We start from the raw sequence: 21,569 nt of genomic DNA on the forward strand, positions 1-21,569 counted from the left end.
GCCATCTTGTTTTTCTAATAGTCAACTCTGGAAATCGCGTTTTGACGGTGCAAATCGACCAAGTTGAGCATCCTGAACAACTTTCCTGTGTGGAGTCATGCAAAATTCGCAAAACCTAGGGAATTACAACTTTTTGGTGTAAAAGTGACGTCATTATTTAACCGAAAATCGTCGATTACCGCCAAAATCAACATTGACTGGGTTCAAATTTGCACCGGCACACTCGGGTGGGGTATCCGCAAGAAGTAATCACGCTAATTCGGCTTTTCGGGAGCTCGAAAAGTAAAAAGTTTATTCCCCGGGCAGGGAAAAGGGAAGAGCGGCCATCTTGTTTTTCTAATAGTCATTTCTGGAAATCGCGTTTTGACGGTGCAAATCGACCAAGTTGAGCGTCCTGAACAACTTTCCTGTGTGGAGTCATGCAAAATTCGCAAAACCATGGGAATTACAACTTTTTGGTGCAAAAGTGACGTCATAATTTGACAAAAAATCGTCGATTACCGCCAAAGTAAAACATTGACTGGGTTCAAATTTGCACCGGCACACTCGGGTGGGGTATCCGCAAGAAGTAATCACGCTAATTCGGCTTTTCGGGGTGTCTCGAAAATTAAAAAGGTTATTTCCCGGGCAGGGAAAAGGGAAGAGCGGCCATCTTGTTTTTTCTAATAGTCAACTTCGGAAATCGCGTTTTGACGGTGCAAATCGACCAAGTTGAGCATCCTGAACAACTTTCCTGTGTGGAGTCATGCAAAATTCGCAAAACCTTGGGAATTACAACTTTTTGGTGCAAAAGTGACGTCATAATTTAACCAAAAATCGTCGATTACCACCAAAGTAAAACATTGATTGGGTTCAAATTTGCACCGGCACACTCGGGTGGGGTATCCGCAAGAAGTAATCACGCTAGTTCGGCTTTTCGGGAGCTCGAAAATTAAAAAGTTTATTCCCCGGGCAGGGAAAAGGGAAGAGCGGCCTTCTTGTTTTTCTAATAGTCAACTCTGGAAATCGCGTTTTGACGGTGCAATTCGACCAAGTTGAGCATCCTGAACAACTTTCCTGTGTGGAGTTATGCAAAATTCGGAAAACCTTGGGAATTACAACTTTTTGGTGCAAAAGTGACGTCATAATTTAACCAAAAATCGTCGATTACCACCAAAGTAAAACATTGATTGGGTTCAAATTTGCACCGGCACACTCGGGTGGGGTTTCCGCAAGAAGTAATCACGCTAATTCGGCTTTTCGGGGTGACTCGAAAATTAAAAAGGTTATTCCCCGGGCAGGGAAAAGGGAAGAGCGGCCATCTTGTTTTTCTAATAGTCAACTCTGGAAATCGCGTTTTGACGGTGCAAATCGACCAAGTTGAGCATCCTGAACAACTTTCCTGTGTGGAGTCATGCAAAATTCGGAAAACCTTGGGAATTACAACTTTTTGGTGCAAAAGTGACGTCATAATTTAACCAAAAATCGTCGATTACCACCAAAGTAAAACATTGATTGGGTTCAAATTTGCACCGGCACACTCGGGTGGGGTTTCCGCAAGAAGTAATCACGCTAATTCGACTTTTCGGGGTGACTCGAAAATTAAAAAGGTTATTCCCCGGGCCGGAAAAGGGAAGAGCGGCCATCTTGTTTTTCAAATAGTCAACTCTGGAAATCGCGTTTTGACGGTGCAAATCGACCAAGTTGAGCATCCTGAACAACTTTCCTGTGTGGAGTCATGCAACATTCGCAAAACCTTGGGAATTACAACTTTTTGGTGCAAAAGTGACGTCATAATTTGACCAAAAATCGTCGATTACCGCCAAAATCAACATTGACTGGGTTCAAATTTGCACCGGCACACTTGGGTGGGGTATCCGCAAGAAGTAATCACGCTAATTCGGCTTTTCGGGAGCTCGAAAAGTAAAAAGTTTATTCCCCGGGCAGGGAAAAGGGAAGAGCGGCCATCTTGTTTTTCTAATAGTCATTTCTGGAAATCGCGTTTTGACGGTGCAAATCGACCAAGTTGAGCGTCCTGAACAACTTTCCTGTGTGGAGTCATGCAAAATTCGCAAAACCTTGGGAATTACAACTTTTTGGTGCAAAAGTGACGTCATAATTTGACAAAAAAATCGTCGATTACCGCCAAAGTAAAACATTGACTGGGTTCAAATTTGCACCGGCACACTCGGGTGGGGTATCCGCAAGAAGTAATCACGCTAATTCGGCTTTTCGGGGTGTCTCGAAAATTAAAAAGGTTATTTCCCGTTCAGGGAAAAGGGAAGAGCGGCCATCTTGTTTTTCTAATAGTCAACTTCGGAAATCGCGTTTTGACGGTGCAAATCGACCAAGTTGAGCATCCTGAACAACTTTCCTGTGTGGAGTCATGCAAAATTCGCAAAACCTTGGGAATTACAACTTTTTGGTGCAAAAGTGACGTCATAATTTAACCAAAAATCTTCGATTACCACCAAAGTAAAACATTGATTGGGTTCAAATTTGCACCGGCACACTCGGGTGGGGTATCCGCAAGAAGTAATCACGCTAATTCGGCTTTTCGGGGTGTCTCGAAAATTAAAAAGTTTATTCCCCGGGCAGGGAAAAGGGAAGAGCGGCCATCTTGTTTTTCTAATAGTCAACTCCGGAAATCGCGTTTTGACGGTGCAATTCGACCAAGTTGAGCATCCTGAACAACTTTCCTGCGTGGAGTCAAGCAAAATTCGCAAAACCTTGGGAATTACAACTTTTTGGTGCAAAAGTGACGTCATCATTTGACAAAAAAATCGTCGATTACCGCCAAAGTAAAACATTGACTGGGTTCAAATTTGCACCGGCACACTCGGGTGGGGTATCCGCAAGAAGTAATCACGCTAATTCGGCTCTTCGGGAGCTCGAAAAGTAAAAAGTTTATTCCCCGGGCAGGGAAAAGGGAAGAGCGGCCATCTTGTTTTTCTAAAAGTCATTTCTGGAAATCGCGTTTTGACGGTGCAAATCGACCAAGTTGAGCATCCTGAACAACTTTCCTGTGTGGAGTCATGCAAAATTCGCAAAACCTTGGGAATTACAACTTTTTGGTGCAAAAGTGACGTCATAATTTGACAAAAAAATCGTCGATTACCGCCAAAGTAAAACATTGACTGGGTTCAAATTTGCACCGGCACACTCGGGTGGGGTATCCGCAAAAAGTAATCACGCTAATTCGGCTTTTCGGGGTGTCTCGAAAATTAAAAAGGTTATTTCCCGTTCAGGGAAAAGGGAAGAGCGGCCATCTTGTTTTTCTATTAGTCAACTTCGGAAATCGCGTTTTGACGGTGCAAATCGACCAAGTTGAGCATCCTGAACAACTTTCCTGTGTGGAGTCATGCAAAATTCGGAAAACCTTGGGAATTACAACTTTTTGGTGCAAAAGTGACGTCATAATTTAACCAAAAATCGTCGATTACCACCAAAGTAAAACATTGATTGGGTTCAAATTTGCACCGGCACACTCGGGTGGGGTTTCCGCAAGAAGTAATCACGCTAATTCGGCTTTTCGGGGTGACTCGAAAATTAAAAAGGTTATTCCCCGGGCCGGAAAAGGGAAGAGCGGCCATCTTGTTTTTCAAATAGTCAACTCTGGAAATCGCGTTTTGACGGTGCAAATCGACCAAGTTGAGCATCCTGAACAACTTTCCTGTGTGGAGTCATGCAAAATTCGCAAAACCTTGGGAATTACAACTTTTTGGTGCAAAAGTGACGTCATAATTTGACCAAAAATCGTCGATTACCGCCAAAATCAACATTGACTGGGTTCAAATTTGCACCGGCACACTCGGGTGGGGTATCCGCAAGAAGTAATCACGCTAATTCGGCTTTTCGGGAGCTCGAAAAGTAAAAAGTTTATTCCCCGGGCAGGGAAAAGGGAAGAGCGGCCATCTTGTTTTTCTAATAGTCATTTCTGGAAATCGCGTTTTGACGGTGCAAATCGACCAAGTTGAGCGTCCTGAACAACTTTCCTGTGTGGAGTCATGCAAAATTCGCAAAACCTTGGGAATTACAACTTTTTGGTGCAAAAGTGACGTCATAATTTGACAAAAAAATCGTCGATTACCGCCAAAGTAAAACATTGACTGGGTTCAAATTTGCACCGGCACACTCGGGTGGGGTATCCGCAAGAAGTAATCACGCTAATTCGGCTTTTCGGGGTGTCTCGAAAATTAAAAAGGTTATTTCCCGTTCAGGGAAAAGGGAAGAGCGGCCATCTTGTTTTTCTAATAGTCAACTTCGGAAATCGCGTTTTGACGGTGCAAATCGACCAAGTTGAGCATCCTGAACAACTTTCCTGTGTGGAGTCATGCAAAATTCGCAAAACCTTGGGAATTACAACTTTTTGGTGCAAAAGTGACGTCATAATTTAACCAAAAATCGTCGATTACCACCAAAGTAAAACATTGATTGGGTTCAAATTTGCACCGGCACACTCGGGTGGGGTATCCGCAAGAAGTAATCACGCTAATTCGGCTTTTCGGGGTGTCTCGAAAATTAAAAAGGTTATTTCCCGGGCAGGGAAAAGGGAAGAGCGGCCATCTTGTTTTTTCTAATAGTCAACTTCGGAAATCGCGTTTTGACGGTGCAAATCGACCAAGTTGAGCATCCTGAACAACTTTCCTGTGTGGAGTCATGCAAAATTCGCAAAACCTTGGGAATTACAACTTTTTGGTGCAAAAGTGACGTCATAATTTAACCAAAAATCGTCGATTACCGCCAAAGTAAAACATTGATTGGGTTCAAATTTGCACCGGCACACTCGGGTGGGGTATCCGCAAGAAGTAATCACGCTAGTTCGGCTTTTCGGGAGCTCGAAAGTTAAAAAGTTTATTCCCCGGGCAGGGAAAAGGGAAGAGCGGCCTTCTTGTTTTTCTAATAGTCAACTCTGGAAATCGCGTTTTGACGGTGCAATTCGACCAAGTTGAGCATCCTGAACAACTTTCCTGTGTGGAGTTATGCAAAATTCGGAAAACCTTGGGAATTACAACTTTTTGGTGCAAAAGTGACGTCATAATTTAACCAAAAATCGTCGATTACCACCAAAGTAAAACATTGATTGGGTTCAAATTTGCACCGGCACACTCGGGTGGGGTTTCCGCAAGAAGTAATCACGCTAATTCGGCTTTTCGGGGTGACTCGAAAATTAAAAAGGTTATTCCCCGGGCAGGGAAAAGGGAAGAGCGGCCATCTTGTTTTTCTAATAGTCAACTCTGGAAATCGCGTTTTGATGGTGCAAATCGACCAAGTTGAGCATCCTGAACAACTTTCCTGTGTGGAGTCATGCAAAATTCGGAAAACCTTGGGAATTACAACTTTTTGGTGCAAAAGTGACGTCATAATTTAACCAAAAATCGTCGATTACCACCAAAGTAAAACATTGATTGGGTTCAAATTTGCACCGGCACACTCGGGTGGGGTTTCCGCAAGAAGTAATCACGCTAATTCGGCTTTTCGGGGTGACTCGAAAATTAAAAAGGTTATTCCCCGGGCCGGAAAAGGGAAGAGCGGCCATCTTGTTTTTCAAATAGTCAACTCTGGAAATCGCGTTTTGACGGTGCAAATCGACCAAGTTGAGCATCCTGAACAACTTTCCTGTGTGGAGTCATGCAAAATTCGCAAAACCTTGGGAATTACAACTTTTTGGTGCAAAAGTGACGTCATAATTTGACCAAAAATCGTCGATTACCGCCAAAATCAACAATGACTGGGTTCAAATTTGCACCGGCACACTCGGGTGGGGTATCCGCAAGAAGTAATCACGCTAATTCGGCTTTTCGGGGTGTCTCGAAAATTAAAAAGGTTATTTCCCGTTCAGGGAAAAGGGAAGAGCGGCCATCTTGTTTTTCTAATAGTCAACTTCGGAAATCGCGTTTTGACGGTGCAAATCGACCAAGTTGAGCATCCTGAACAACTTTCCTGTGTGGAGTCATGCAAAATTCGCAAAACCTTGGGAATTACAACTTTTTGGTGCAAAAGTGACGTCATAATTTAACCAAAAATCGTCGATTACCAACAAAGTAAAACATTGATTGGGTTCAAATTTGCACCGGCACACTCGGGTGGGGTATCCGCAAGAAGTAATCACGCTAATTCGGCTTTTCGGGGTGTCTCGAAAATTAAAAAGTTTATTCCCCGGGCAGGGAAAAGGGAAGAGCGGCCATCTTGTTTTTCTAATAGTCAACTCCGGAAATCGCGTTTTGACGGTGCAATTCGACCAAGTTGAGCATCCTGAACAACTTTCCTGTGTGGAGTCATGCAAAATTCGCAAAACCTTGGGAATTACAACTTTTTGGTGCAAAAGTGACGTCATCATTTGACAAAAAAATCGTCGATTACCGCCAAAGTAAAACATTGACTGGGTTCAAATTTGCACCGGCACACTCGGGTGGGGTATCCGCAAGAAGTAATCACGCTAATTCGGCTTTTCGGGAGCTCGAAAAGTAAAAAGTTTATTCCCCGGGCAGGGAAAAGGGAAGAGCGGCCATCTTGTTTTTCTAAAAGTCATTTCTGGAAATCGCGTTTTGACGGTGCAAATCGACCAAGTTGAGCATCCTGAACAACTTTCCTGTGTGGAGTCATGCAAAATTCGCAAAACCTTGGGAATTACAACTTTTTGGTGCAAAAGTGACGTCATAATTTGACAAAAAAATCGTCGATTACCGCCAAAGTAAAACATTGACTGGGTTCAAATTTGCACCGGCACACTCGGGTGGGGTATCCGCAAGAAGTAATCACGCTAATTCGGCTTTTCGGGGTGTCTCGAAAATTAAAAAGGTTATTTCCCGTTCAGGGAAAAGGGAAGAGCGGCCATCTTGTTTTTCTATTAGTCAATTTCGGAAATCGCGTTTTGACGGTGCAAATCGACCAAGTTGAGCATCCTGAACAACTTTTTTGTGTGGAGTCATGCAAAATTCGAAAACCTTGGGAATTACAACTTTTTGGTGCAAAAGTGACGTCATAATTTAACCAAAAATCGTCGATTACCACCAAAGTAAAACATTGATTGGGTTCAAATTTGCACCGGCACACTCGGGTGGGGTTTCCGCAAGAAGTAATCACGCTAATTCGGCTTTTCGGGGTGACTCGAAAATTAAAAAGGTTATTCCCCGGGCCGGAAAAGGGAAGAGCGGCCATCTTGTTTTTCAAATAGTCAACTCTGGAAATCGCGTTTTGACGGTGCAAATCGACCAAGTTGAGCATCCTGAACAACTTTCCTGTGTGGAGTCATGCAAAATTCGCAAAACCTTGGGAATTACAACTTTTTGGTGCAAAAGTGACGTCATAATTTGACCAAAAATCGTCGATTACCGCCAAAATCAACATTGACTGGGTTCAAATTTGCACCGGCACACTCGGGTGGGGTATCCGCAAGAAGTAATCACGCTAATTCGGCTTTTCGGGAGCTCGAAAAGTAAAAAGTTTATTCCCCGGGCAGGGAAAAGGGAAGAGCGGCCATCTTGTTTTTCTAATAGTCAACTCTGGAAATCGCGTTTTGACGGTGCAAATCGACCAAGTTGAGCGTCCTGAACAACTTTCCTGTGTGGAGTCATGCAAAATTCGCAAAACCTAGGGAATTACAACTTTTTGGTGCAAAAGTGACGTCATAATTTGACAAAAAAATCGTCGATTACCGCCAAAGTAAAACATTGACTGGGTTCAAATTTGCACCGGCACACTCGGGTGGGGTATCCGCAAGAAGTAATCACGCTAATTCGGCTTTTCGGGGTGTCTCGAAAATTAAAAAGGTTATTTCCCGTGCAGGGAAAAGGGAAGAGCGGCCATCTTGTTTTTCTAATAGTCAACTCCGGAAATCGCGTTTTGACGGTGCAATTCGACCAAGTTGAGCATCCTGAACAACTTTCCTGTGTGGAGTCATGCAAAATTCGCAAAACCTTGGGAATTACAACTTTTTGGTGCAAAAGTGACGTCATCATTTGACAAAAAAATCGTCGATTACCGCCAAAGTAAAACATTGACTGGGTTCAAATTTGCACCGGCACACTCGGGTGGGGTATCCGCAAGAAGTAATCACGCTAATTCGGCTTTTCGGGAGCTCGAAAAGTAAAAAGTTTATTCCCCGGGCAGGGAAAAGGGAAGAGCGGCCATCTTGTTTTTCTAAAAGTCATTTCTGGAAATCGCGTTTTGACGGTGCAAATCGACCAAGTTGAGCATCCTGAACAACTTTCCTGTGTGGAGTCATGCAAAATTCGCAAAACCTTGGGAATTACAACTTTTTGGTGCAAAAGTGACGTCATAATTTGACAAAAAAATCGTCGATTACCGCCAAAGTAAAACATTGACTGGGTTCAAATTTGCACCGGCACACTCGGGTGGGGTATCCGCAAGAAGTAATCACGCTAATTCGGCTTTTCGGGGTGTCTCGAAAATTAAAAAGGTTATTTCCCGTTCAGGGAAAAGGGAAGAGCGGCCATCTTGTTTTTCTATTAGTCAATTTCGGAAATCGCGTTTTGACGGTGCAAATCGACCAAGTTGAGCATCCTGAACAACTTTTTTGTGTGGAGTCATGCAAAATTCGAAAACCTTGGGAATTACAACTTTTTGGTGCAAAAGTGACGTCATAATTTAACCAAAAATCGTCGATTACCACCAAAGTAAAACATTGATTGGGTTCAAATTTGCACCGGCACACTCGGGTGGGGTTTCCGCAAGAAGTAATCACGCTAATTCGGCTTTTCGGGGTGACTCGAAAATTAAAAAGGTTATTCCCCGGGCCGGAAAAGGGAAGAGCGGCCATCTTGTTTTTCAAATAGTCAACTCTGGAAATCGCGTTTTGACGGTGCAAATCGACCAAGTTGAGCATCCTGAACAACTTTCCTGTGTGGAGTCATGCAAAATTCGCAAAACCTTGGGAATTACAACTTTTTGGTGCAAAAGTGACGTCATAATTTGACCAAAAATCGTCGATTACCGCCAAAATCAACATTGACTGGGTTCAAATTTGCACCGGCACACTCGGGTGGGGTATCCGCAAGAAGTAATCACGCTAATTCGGCTTTTCGGGAGCTCGAAAAGTAAAAAGTTTATTCCCCGGGCAGGGAAAAGGGAAGAGCGGCCATCTTGTTTTTCTAATAGTCAACTCTGGAAATCGCGTTTTGACGGTGCAAATCGACCAAGTTGAGCGTCCTGAACAACTTTCCTGTGTGGAGTCATGCAAAATTCGCAAAACCTAGGGAATTACAACTTTTTGGTGCAAAAGTGACGTCATAATTTGACAAAAAAATCGTCGATTACCGCCAAAGTAAAACATTGACTGGGTTCAAATTTGCACCGGCACACTCGGGTGGGGTATCCGCAAGAAGTAATCACGCTAATTCGGCTTTTCGGGGTGTCTCGAAAATTAAAAAGGTTATTTCCCGTGCAGGGAAAAGGGAAGAGCGGCCATCTTGTTTTTCTAATAGTCAACTCCGGAAATCGCGTTTTGACGGTGCAATTCGACCAAGTTGAGCATCCTGAACAACTTTCCTGTGTGGAGTCATGCAAAATTCGCAAAACCTTGGGAATTACAACTTTTTGGTGCAAAAGTGACGTCATCATTTGACAAAAAAATCGTCGATTACCGCCAAAGTAAAACATTGACTGGGTTCAAATTTGCACCGGCACACTCGGCTGGGGTATCCGCAAGAAGTAATCACGCTAATTCGGCTTTTCGGGAGCTCGAAAAGTAAAAAGTTTATTCCCCGGGCAGGGAAAAGGGAAGAGCGGCCATCTTGTTTGTCTAAAAGTCATTTCTGGAAAACGCTTTTTGACGGTGCAAATCGACCAAGTTGAGCGTCCTGAACAACTTTCCTGTGTGGAGTTATGCAAAATTCGCAAAACCATGGGAATTACAACTTTTTGGTGCAAAAGTGACGTCATAATTTGACAAAAAATCGTCGATTACCGCCAAAGTAAAACATTGACGGGGTTCAAATTTGCACCGGCACACTCGGGTGGGGTATCCGCAAGAAGTAATCACGCTAATTCGGCTTTACGGGAGCTCGAAAATTAAAAAGTTTATTCCCCGGGCAGGGAAAAGGGAAGAGCGGCCATCTTGTTTTTCTAATAGTCAACTCTGGAAATCGCGTTTTGACGGTGCAAATCGACCAAGTTGAGCATCCTGAACAACTTTCCTGTGTGGAGTCATGCAAAATTCGCAAAACCTTGGGAATTACAACTTTTTGGTGCAAAAGTGACGTCATAATTTGACAAAAAAATCGTCGATTACCGCCAAAGTAAAACATTGACTGGGTTCAAATTTGCACCGGCACACTCGGGTGGGGTATCCGCAAGAAGTAATCACGCTAATTCGGCTTTTCGGGGTGTCTCGAAAATTAAAAAGGTTATTTCCCGTTCAGGGAAAAGGGAAGAGCGGCCATCTTGTTTTTCTATTAGTCAACTTCGGAAATCGCGTTTTGACGGTGCAAATCGACCAAGTTGAGCATCCTGAACAACTTTCCTGTGTGGAGTCATGCAAAATTCGAAAACCTTGGGAATTACAACTTTTTGGTGCAAAAGTGACGTCATAATTTAACCAAAAATCGTCGATTACCACCAAAGTAAAACATTGATTTGGTTCAAATTTGCACCGGCACACTCGGGTTGGGTATCCGCAAGAAGTAATCACGCTAATTCGGCTTTTCGGGAGCTCGAAAATTAAAAAGTTTATTCCCCGGGCAGGGAAAAGGGAAGAGCGGCCATCTTGTTTTTCTAATAGTCAACTCTGGAAATCGCGTTTTGACGGTGCAAATCGACCAAGTTGAGCATCCTGAACAACTTTCCTGTGTGGAGTCATGCAAAATTCGCAAAACCTTGGGAATTACAACTTTTTGGTGCAAAAGTGACGTCATAATTTGACAAAAAATCGTCGATTACCGTTAATGTAAAACATTGACGGGGTTCAAATTTGCACCGGCACACTCGGGAGGGGTATCCGCAAGAAGTAATCATGCTAATTCGGCTTTTCGGGGTGTCTCGAAAATTAAAAAGTTATTCTCCGGTCAGGGAAAATGGAAGAGCGGGCATCTTGTTTTTCTAATAGTCAACTCTGGAAATCGCGTTTTGACGGTGCAAATCGACCAAGTTGAGCATCCTGAACAACTTTCCTGTGTGGAGTCATGCAAAATTCGCAAAACCTAGGGAATTACAACTTTTTGGTGCAAAAGTGACGTCATAATTTAACCGAAAATCGTCGTTTACCGCCAAAGTAAAACATTGACTGGGTTCAAATTTGCACCGGCACACTTGGGTGGGGTATACGCAAGAAGTAATCACGCTAATTCGGCTTTTCGGGGTGTCTCGAAAATTAAAAAGGTTATTCCCCGGGCAGGGAAAAGGGAAGAGCGGCCATCTTGTTTTTCTAATAGTCAACTCTGGAAATCGCGTTTTGACGGTGCAATTCGACCAAGTTGAGCATCCTGAACAACTTTCCTGTGAGGAGTCATGCAAAATTCGCAAAACCTTGGGAATTACAACTTTTTGGTGCAAAAGTGACGTCATAATTTAACCGAAAATCGTCGATTACCACCAAAGTAAAACATTGATTGGGTTCAAATTTGCACCGGCACACTCGGGTGGGGTATCCGCAAGAAGTAATCACGCTAATTCGGCTTTTCGGGAGCTCGAAAATTAAAAAGTTTATTCCCCGGGCAGGGAAAAGGGAAGAGCGGCCATCTTGTTTTTCTAATAGTCAACTCTGGAAATCGCGTTTTGACGGTGCAAATCGACCAAGTTGAGCATCCTGAACAACTTTCCTGTGTGGAGTCATGCAAAATTCGCAAAACCTTGGGAATTACAACTTTTTGGTGCAAAAGTGACGTCATAATTTAACCAAAAATCGTCGATTACCACCAAAGTAAAACATTGATTGGGTTCAAATTTGCACCGGCACCTCGGGTGGGGTATCCGCAAGAAGTAATCACGCTAATTCGGCTTTTCGGGGTGACTCGAAAATTAAAAAGGTTATTCCCCGGGCAGGGAAAATGGAAGAGCGGCCATCTTGTTTTTCTAATAGTCAACTCTGGAAATCGCGTTTTGACGGTGCAAATCGACCAAGTTGAGCATCCTGAACAACTTTCCTGTGTGGAGTCATGCAAAATTCGCAAAACCTTGGGAATTACAACTTTTTGGTGCAAAAGTGACGTCATAATTTAACCAAAAATCGTCGATTACCACCAAAGTAAAACATTGATTGGGTTCAAATTTGCACCGGCACACTCGGGTGGGGTTTCCGCAAGAAGTAATCACGCTTATTCGGCTTTTCGGGAGCTTGAAAATTAAAAAGTTTATTCCCCGGGCAGGGAAAAGGGAAGAGCGGCCATCTTGTTTTTCTAATAGTCATTTCTGGAAATCGCGTTTTGACGGTGCAAATCGACCAAGTTGAGCATCCTGAACAACTTTCCTGTGTGGAGTCATGCACAATTCGCAAAACTAGGGAATTACAACTTTTTGGTGCAAAAGTGACGTCATAATTTAACCGAAAATCGTCGATTACCGCCAAAGTAAAACATTGACTAGGTTCAAATTTGCACCGGCACACTCGGGTGGGGTGTCCGCAAGAAATAATCACGCTAATTCGGCTTTTCGGGGTGTCTCGAAAATTAAAAAGTTTATTCCCCGTGCAGGGAAAAGGGAAGAGCGGCCATCTTGTTTTTCTAATAGTCAACTCTGGAAATCGCGTTTTGACGGTGCAAATCGACCAAGTTGAGCATCCTGAACAACTTTCCTGTGTGGAGTCATGCAAAATTCGCAAAACCTAGGGAATTACAACTTTTTGGTGCAAAAGTGACGTCATAATTTAACCGAAAATCGTCGTTTACCGCCAAAGTAAAAAATTGACTGGGTTCAAATTCGCACCGGCACACTCGGGTGGGGTATACGCAAGAAGTAATCACGCTAATTCGGCTTTTCGGGGTGTCTCGAAAATTGAAAAGGTCCTTCCCCGGGCAGGGAAAAGGGAAGAGCGGCCATCTTGTTTTTCTAATAGTCAACTCTGGAAATCGCGTTTTGACGGTGCAATTCGACCAAGTTGAGCATCCTGAACAACTTTCCTGTGTGGAGTCATGCAAAATTCGCAAAACCTTGGGAATTACAACTTTTTGGTGCAAAAGTGACGTCATAATTTAACCAAAAATCGTCGATTACCACCAAAGTAAAACATTGATTGGGTTCAAATTTGCACCGGCACCTCGGGTGGGGTATCCGCAAGAAGTAATCACGCTAATTCGGCTTTTCGGGGTGACTCGAAAATTAAAAAGGTTATTCCCCGGGCAAGGGAAAATGGAAGAGCGGCCATCTTGTTTTTCTAATAGTCAACTCTGGAAATCGCGTTTTGACGGTGCAAATCGACCAAGTTGAGCATCCTGAACAACTTTCCTGTGTGGAGTCATGCAAAATTCGCAAAACCTTCGGAATTACAACTTTTTGGTGCAAAAGTGACGTCATAATTTAACCAAAAATCGTCGATTACCACCAAAGTAAAACATTGATTGGGTTCAAATTTGCACCGGCACACTCGGGTGGGGTTTCCGCAAGAAGTAATCACGCTTATTCGGCTTTTCGGGAGCTTGAAAATTAAAAAGTTTATTCCCCGGGCAGGGAAAAGGGAAGAGCGGCCATCTTGTTTTTCTAATAGTCATTTCTGGAAATCGCGTTTTGACGGTGCAAATCGACCAAGTTGAGCATCCTGAACAACTTTCCTGTGTGGAGTCATGCACAATTCGCAAAACCTAGGGAATTACAACTTTTTGGTGCAAAAGTGACGTCATAATTTAACCGAAAATCGTCGATTACCGCCAAAGTAAAACATTGACTAGGTTCAAATTTGCACCGGCACACTCGGGTGGGGTGTCCGCAAGAAATAATCACGCTAATTCGGCTTTTCGGGGTGTCTCGAAAATTAAAAAGTTTATTCCCCAGGCAGGGAAAAGGGAAGAGCGGCCATCTTGTTTTTCTAATAGTCAACTCTGGAAATCGCGTTTTGACGGTGCAAATCGACCAAGTTGAGCATCCTGAACAACTTTCCTGTGTGGAGTCATGCAAAATTCGCAAAACCTAGGGAATTACAACTTTTTGGTGCAAAAGTGACGTCATAATTTAACCGAAAATCGTCGTTTACCGCCAAAGTAAAACATTGACTGGGTTCAAATTTGCACCGGCACACTCGGGTGGGGTATACGCAAGAAGTAATCACGCTAATTCGGCTTTTCGGGGTGTCTCGAAAATTAAAAAGGTCATTCCCCGGGCAGGGAAAAGGGAAGAGCGGCCATCTTGTTTTTCTAATAGTCAACTCTGGAAATCGCGTTTTGACGGTGCAATTCGACCAAGTTGAGCATCCTGAACAACTTTCCTGTGAGGAGTCATGCAAAATTCGCAAAACCTTGGGAATTACAACTTTTTGGTGCAAAAGTGACGTCATAATTTAACCGAAAATCGTCGATTACCACCAAAGTAAAACATTGATTGGGTTCAAATTTGCACCGGCACACTCGGGTGGGGTATCCGCAAGAAGTAATCACGCTAATTCGGCTTTTCGGGAGCTCGACAATTAAAAAGTTTATTCCCCGGGCAGGGAAAAGGGAAGAGCGGCCATCTTGTTTTTCTAATAGTCAACTCTGGAAATCGCGTTTTGACGGTGCAAATCGACCAAGTTGAGCATCCTGAACAACTTTCCTGTGTGGAGTCATGCAAAATTCGCAAAACCTTGGGAATTACAACTTTTTGGTGCAAAAGTGACGTCATAATTTAACCAAAAATCGTCGATTACCACCAAAGTAAAACATTGATTGGGTTCAAATTTGCACCGGCACACTCGGGTGGGGTATCCGCAAGAAGTAATCACGCTAATTCGGCTTTTCGGGGTGACTCGAAAATTAAAAAGGTTATTCCCCGGGCAGGGAAAATGGAAGAGCGGCCATCTTGTTTTTCTAATAGTCAACTCTGGAAATCGCGTTTTGACGGTGCAAATCGACCAAGTTGAGCATCCTGAACAACTTTCCTGTGTGGAGTCATGCAAAATTCGCAAAACCTTGGGAATTACAACTTTTTGGTGCAAAAGTGACGTCATAATTTAACCAAAAATCGTCGATTACCACCAAAGTAAAACATTGATTGGGTTCAAATTTGCACCGGCACACTCGGGTGGGGTTTCCGCAAGAAGTAATCACGCTAATTCGGCTTTTCGGGGTGTCTCGAAAATTAAAAAGTTTATTCCCCGGGCAGGGAAAAGGGAAGAGCGGCCATCTTGTTTTTCTAATAGTCAACTCTGGAAATCGCGTTTTGACGGTGCAAATCGACCAAGTTGAGCATCCTGCACAACTTTCCTGTGTGGAGTCATGCAAAATTCGCAAAACCTTGGGAATTACAACTTTTTGGTGCAAAAGTGACGTCATAATTTAACCAAAAATCGTCGATTACCACCAAAGTAAAACATTGATTGGGTTCAAATTTGCACCGGCACACTCGGGTGGGGTTTCCGCAAGAAGTAATCACGCTAATTCGGCTTTTCGGGGTGACTCGAAAATTAAAAAGGGTATTCCCCGGGCAGGGAAAAGGAAAGAGCGGCCATCTTGTTTTTCTAATAGTCAACTCTGGAAATCGCGTTTTGACGGTGCAAATCGACCAAGTTGAGCATCATGAACAACTTTCCTGTGTGGAGTCATGCAAAATTCGCAAAACCTTGGGAATTACAACTTTTTGGTGCAAAAGTGACGTCATAATTTAACCAAAAATCGTCGATTACCACCAAAGTAAAACATTGATTGGGTTCAAATTTGCACCGGCACACTCGGGTGGGGTATCCGCAAGAAGTAATCACGCTCATTCGGCTTTTCGGGACGGCTCGAAAATTAAAAAGTTATTCTCCGGTCAGGGAAAATGGAAGAGCGGCCATCTTGTTTTTCTAATATTCAACTCTGGAAATCGCGTTTTGACGGTGCAAATCGACCAAGTTGAGCATCCTGAACAACTTTCCTGTGTGGAGTCATGCAAAATTCGCAAAACCTTGGGAATTACAACTTTTTGGTGCAAAAGTGACGTCATAATTTAACCAAAAATCGTCGATTACCACCAAAGTAAAACATTGATTGGGTTCAAATTTGCACCGGCACACTCGGGTGGGGTTTCCGCAAGAAGTAATCACGCTAATTCGGCTTTTCGGGAGCTTGAAAATTGAAAAGTTTATTCCCCGGGCAGGGAAAAGGGAAGAGCGGCCATCTTGTTTTTCTAATAGTCATTTCTGGAAATCGCGTTTTGACGGTGCAAATCGACCAAGTTGAGCATCCTGAACAACTTTCCTGTGTGGAGTCATGCAAAATTCGCAAAACCTAGGGAATTACAACTTTTTGGTGCAAAAGTGACGTCATAATTTAACCGAAAATCGTCGATTACCGCCATAGTAAAACATTGACTAGGTTCAAATTTGCACCGGCACACTCGGGTGGGGTGTCCGCAAGAAATAATCACGCTAATTCGGCTTTTCGGGGTGTCTCGAACATTAAAAAGTTTATTCCCCGGGCAGGGAAAAGGGAAGAGCGGCCATCTTGTTTTTCTAATAGTCAACTCTGGAAATCGCGTTTTGACGGTGCAAATCGACCAAGTTGAGCATCCTGCACAACTTTCCTGTGTGGAGTCATGCAAAATTCGCAAAACCTTGGGAATTACAACTTTTTGGTGCAAAAGTGACGTCATAATTTAACCAAAAATCGTCGATTACCACCAAAGTAAAACATTGATTGGGTTCAAATTTGCACCGGCACACTCGGGTGGGGTTTCCGCAAGAAGTAATCACGCTAATTCGGCTTTTCGGGGTGACTCGAAAATTAAAAAGGGTATTCCCCGGGCAGGGAAAAGGAAAGAGCGGCCATCTTGTTTTTCTAATAGTCAACTCTGGAAATCGCGTTTTGACGGTGCAAATCGACCAAGTTGAGCATCCTGAACAACTTTCCTGTGTGGAGTCATGCAAAATTCGCAAAACCTTGGGAATTACAACTTTTTGGTGCAAAAGTGACGTCATAATTTAACCAAAAATCGTCGATTACCACCAAAGTAAAACATTGATTGGGTTCAAATTTGCACCGGCACACTCGGGTGGGGTATCCGCAAGAAGTAATCACGCTCATTCGGCTTTTCGGGACGGCTCGAAAATTAAAAAGTTATTCTCCGGTCAGGGAAAATGGAAGAGCGGCCATCTTGTTTTTCTAATATTCAACTCTGGAAATCGCGTTTTGACGGTGCAAATCGACCAAGTTGAGCATCCTGAACAACTTTCCTGTATGGAGTCATGCAAAATTTGCAAAACCTTGGGAATTACAACTTTTTGGTGCAAAAGTGACGTCATAATTTGACAAAAAATCGTCGATTACCGCCAAAGTAAAACATTGACGGGGTTCAAATTTGCACCGGCACACTCGGGTGGGGTATCCGCAAGAAGTAATCACGCTAATTCGGCTTTTCGGGAGCTCGAAAATTAAAAAGTTTATTCCCCGGGCAGGGAAAAGGGAAGAGCGGCCATCTTGTTTTTCTAATAGTCAACTCTGGAAATCGCGTTTTGACGGTGTAAATCGACCAAGTTGAGCATCATGAACAACTTTCCTGTGTGGAGTCATGCAAAATTCGCAAAACCTAGGGAATTACAACTTTTTGGTGCAAAAGTGACGTCATAATTTAACCGAAAATCGTCGGTTTCCGCCAAAGTAAAACATTGACTGGGTTCAAATTTGCACCGGCACACTCGGGTGGGGTATCCGCAAGAAGTAATCACGCTAATTCGGCTTTTCGGGGTGTCTCGAAAATTAAAAAGGTTATTCCCCGGGCAGGGAAAAGGGAAGAGCGGCCATCTTGTTTTTCTAATAGTCAACTCTGGAAATCGCGTTTTGACGGTGCAAATCGACCAAGTTGAGCATCCTGAACAACTTTCCTGTGTGGAGTCATGCAAAATTCGCAAAACCTTGGGAATTACAACTTTTTGGTGCAAAAGTGACGTCATAATTTAACCAAAAATCGTCGATTACCACCAAAGTAAAACATTGATTGGGTTCAAATTTGCACCGGCACACTCGGGTGGGGTATCCGCAAGAAGTAATCACGCTCATTCGGCTTTTCGGGACGGCTCGAAAATTAAAAAGTTATTCTCCGGTCAGGGAAAATGGAAGAGCGGCCATCTTGTTTTTCTAATATTCAACTCTGGAAATCGCGTTTTGACGGTGCAAATCGACCAAGTTGAGCATCCTGAACAACTTTCCTGTGTGGAGTCATGCAAAATTTGCAAAACCTTGGGAATTACAACTTTTTGGTGCAAAAGTGACGTCATAATTTGACAAAAAATCGTCGATTACCGCCAAAGTAAAACATTGACGGGGTTCAAATTTGCACCGGCACACTCGGGTGGAGTATCCGCAAGAAGTAATCACGCTAATTCGGCTTTTCGGGAGCTCGAAAATTAAAAAGTTTATTCCCCGGGCAGGGAAAAGGGAAGAGCGGCCATCTTGTTTTTCTAATAGTCAACTCTGGAAATCGCGTTTTGACGGTGTAAATCGACCAAGTTGAGCATCATGAACAACTTTCCTGTGTGGAGTCATGCAAAATTCGCAAAACCTAGGGAATTACAACTTTTTGGTGCAAAAGTGACGTCATAATTTAACCGAAAATCGTCGGTTTCCGCCAAAGTAAAACATTGACTGGGTTCAAATTTGCACCGGCACACTCGGGTGGGGTATCCGCAAGAAGTAATCACGCTAATTCGGCTTTTCGGGGTGTCTCGAAAATTAAAAAGGTTATTCCCCGGGCAGGGAAAAGGGAAGAGCGGCCATCTTGTTTTTCTAATAGTCAACTCTGGAAATCGCGTTTTGACGGTGCAAATCGACCAAGTTGAGCATCCTGAACAACTTTCCTGTGTGGAGTCATGCAAAATTCGCAAAACCTTGGGAATTACAACTTTTTGGTGCAAAAGTGACGTCATAATTTAACCAAAAATCGTCGATTACCACCAAAGTAAAACATTGATTGGGTTCAAATTTGCACCGGCACACTCGGGTGGGGTATCCGCAAGAAGTAATCACGCTCATTCGGCTTTTCGGGACGGCTCGAAAATTAAAAAGTTATTCTCCGGTCAGGGAAAATGGAAGAGCGGCCATCTTGTTTTTCTAATATTCAACTCTGGAAATCGCGTTTTGACGGTGCAAATCGACCAAGTTGAGCATCCTGAACAACTTTCCTGTGTGGAGTCATGCAAAATTCGCAAAACCTTGGGAATTACAACTTTTTGGTGCAAAAGTGACGTCATAATTTAACCAAAAATCGTCGATTACCACCAAAGTAAAACATTGATTGGGTTCAAATTTGCACCGGCACACTCGGGTGGGGTTTCCGCAAGAAGTAATCACGCTAATTCGGCTTTTCGGGAGCTTGAAAATTAAAAAGTTTATTCCCCGGGCAGGGAAAAGGGAAGAGCGGCCATCTTGTTTTTCTAATAGTCATTTCTGGAAATCGCGTTTTGACGGTGCAAATCGACCAAGTTGAGCATCCTGAACAACTTTCCTGTGTGGAGTCATGCAAAATTCGCAAAACCTAGGGAATTACAACTTTTTGGTGCAAAAGTGACGTCATAATTTAACCGAAAATCGTCGATTACCGCCAAAGTAAAACATTGACTAGGTTCAAATTTGCACCGGCACACTCGGGTGGGGTGTCCGCAAGAAATAATCACGCTAATTCGGCTTTTCGGGGTGTCTCGAACATTAAAAAGTTTATTCCCCGGGCAGGGAAAAGGGAAGAGCGGCCATCTTGTTTTTCTAATAGTCAACTCTGGAAATCGCGTTTTGACGGTGCAAATCGACCAAGTTGAGCATCCTGCACAACTTTCCTGTGTGGAGTCATGCAAAATTCGCAAAACCTTGGGAATTACAACTTTTTGGTGCAAAAGTGACGTCATAATTTAACCAAAAATCGTCGATTACCACCAAAGTAAAACATTGATTGGGTTCAAATTTGCACCGGCACACTCGGGTGGGGTATCCGCAAGAAGTAATCACGCTATTTCGGCTTTTCGGGGTGACTTGAAAATTAAAAAGGGTATTCCCCGGGCAGGGAAAAGGGAAGAGCGGCCATCTTGTTTTTCTAATAGTCAACTCTGGAAATCGCGTTTTGACGGTGCAAATCGACCAAGTTGAGCATCCTGAACAACTTTCCTGTGTGGAGTCATGCAAAATTCGCAAAACCTTGGGAATTACAACTTTTTGGTGCAAAAGTGACGTCATAATTTAACCAAAAATCGTCGATTACCACCAAAGTAAAACATTGATTGGGTTCAAATTTGCACCGGCACACTCGGGTGGGGTATCCGCAAGAAGTAATCACGCTAATTCGGCTTTTCGGGGTGGCTCGAAAATTAAAAAGTTATTCTCTGGTCAGGGAAAATGGAAGAGCGGCCATCTTGTTTTTCTAATATTCAACTCTGGAAATCGCGTTTTGACGGTGCAAATCGACCAAGTTGAGCATCCTGAACAACTTTCCTGTGTGGAGTCATGCAAAATTCGCAAAACCTTGGGAATTACAACTTTTTTGTGCAAAAGTGACGTCATAATTTGACAAAAAATCGTCGATTACCGCCAAAGTAAAACATTGACGGGGTTCAAATTTGCACCGGCACACTCGGGTGGGGTATACGCAAGAAGTAATCACGCTAATTCGGCTTTTCGGGAGCTCGAAAATTAAAAAGTTTATTCCCCGGGCAGGGAAAAGGGAAGAGCGGCCATCTTGTTTTTCTAATAGTCAACTCTGGAAATCGCGTTTTGACGGTGCAAATCGACCAAGTTGAGCATCCTGAACAACTTTCCTGTGTGGAGTCATGCAAAATTCGCAAAACCTAGGGAATTACAACTTTTTGGTGCAAAAGTGACGTCATAATTTAACCGAAAATCGTCGATTACCGCCAAAGTAAAACATTGACTGGGTTCAAATTTGCACCGGCACACTCAGGTGGGGTATCCGCAAGAAGTAATCACGCTAATTCGGCTTTTCGGGATGTCTCGAAAATTAAAAAGGTTATTCCCCGGGCAGGGAAAAGGGAAGAGCGGCCATCTTGTTTTTCTAATAGTCAACTCTGGAAATCGCGTTTTGACGGTGCAAATCGACCAAGTTGAGCATCCTGAACAACTTTCCTGTGTGGAGTCATGCAAAATTCGCAAAACCTTGGGAATTACAACTTTTTGGTGCAAAAGTGACGTCATAATTTAACCAAAAATCGTCGATTACCACCAAAGTAAAACATTGATTGGGTTCAAGTTTGCACCGGCACACTCGGGTGGGGTATCCGCAAGAAGTAATCACGCTAATTCGGCTTTTCGGGGTGACTCGAAAATTAAAAAGGGTATTCCCCGGGCAGGGAAAAGGGAAGAGCGGCCATCTTGTTTTTCTAATAGTCAACTCTGGAAATCGCGTTTTGACGGTGCAAATCGACCAAGTTGAGCATCCTGAACAACTTTCCTGTGTGGAGTCATGCAAAATTCGCAAAACCTTGGGAATTACAACTTTTTGGTGCAAAAGTGACGTCATAATTTAACCAAAAATCG

This window comes from Asterias amurensis, chromosome 22, assembly GCF_032118995.1.
Source record: "Asterias amurensis chromosome 22, ASM3211899v1".
NCBI lineage: Eukaryota > Metazoa > Echinodermata > Asteroidea > Forcipulatida > Asteriidae > Asterias > Asterias amurensis.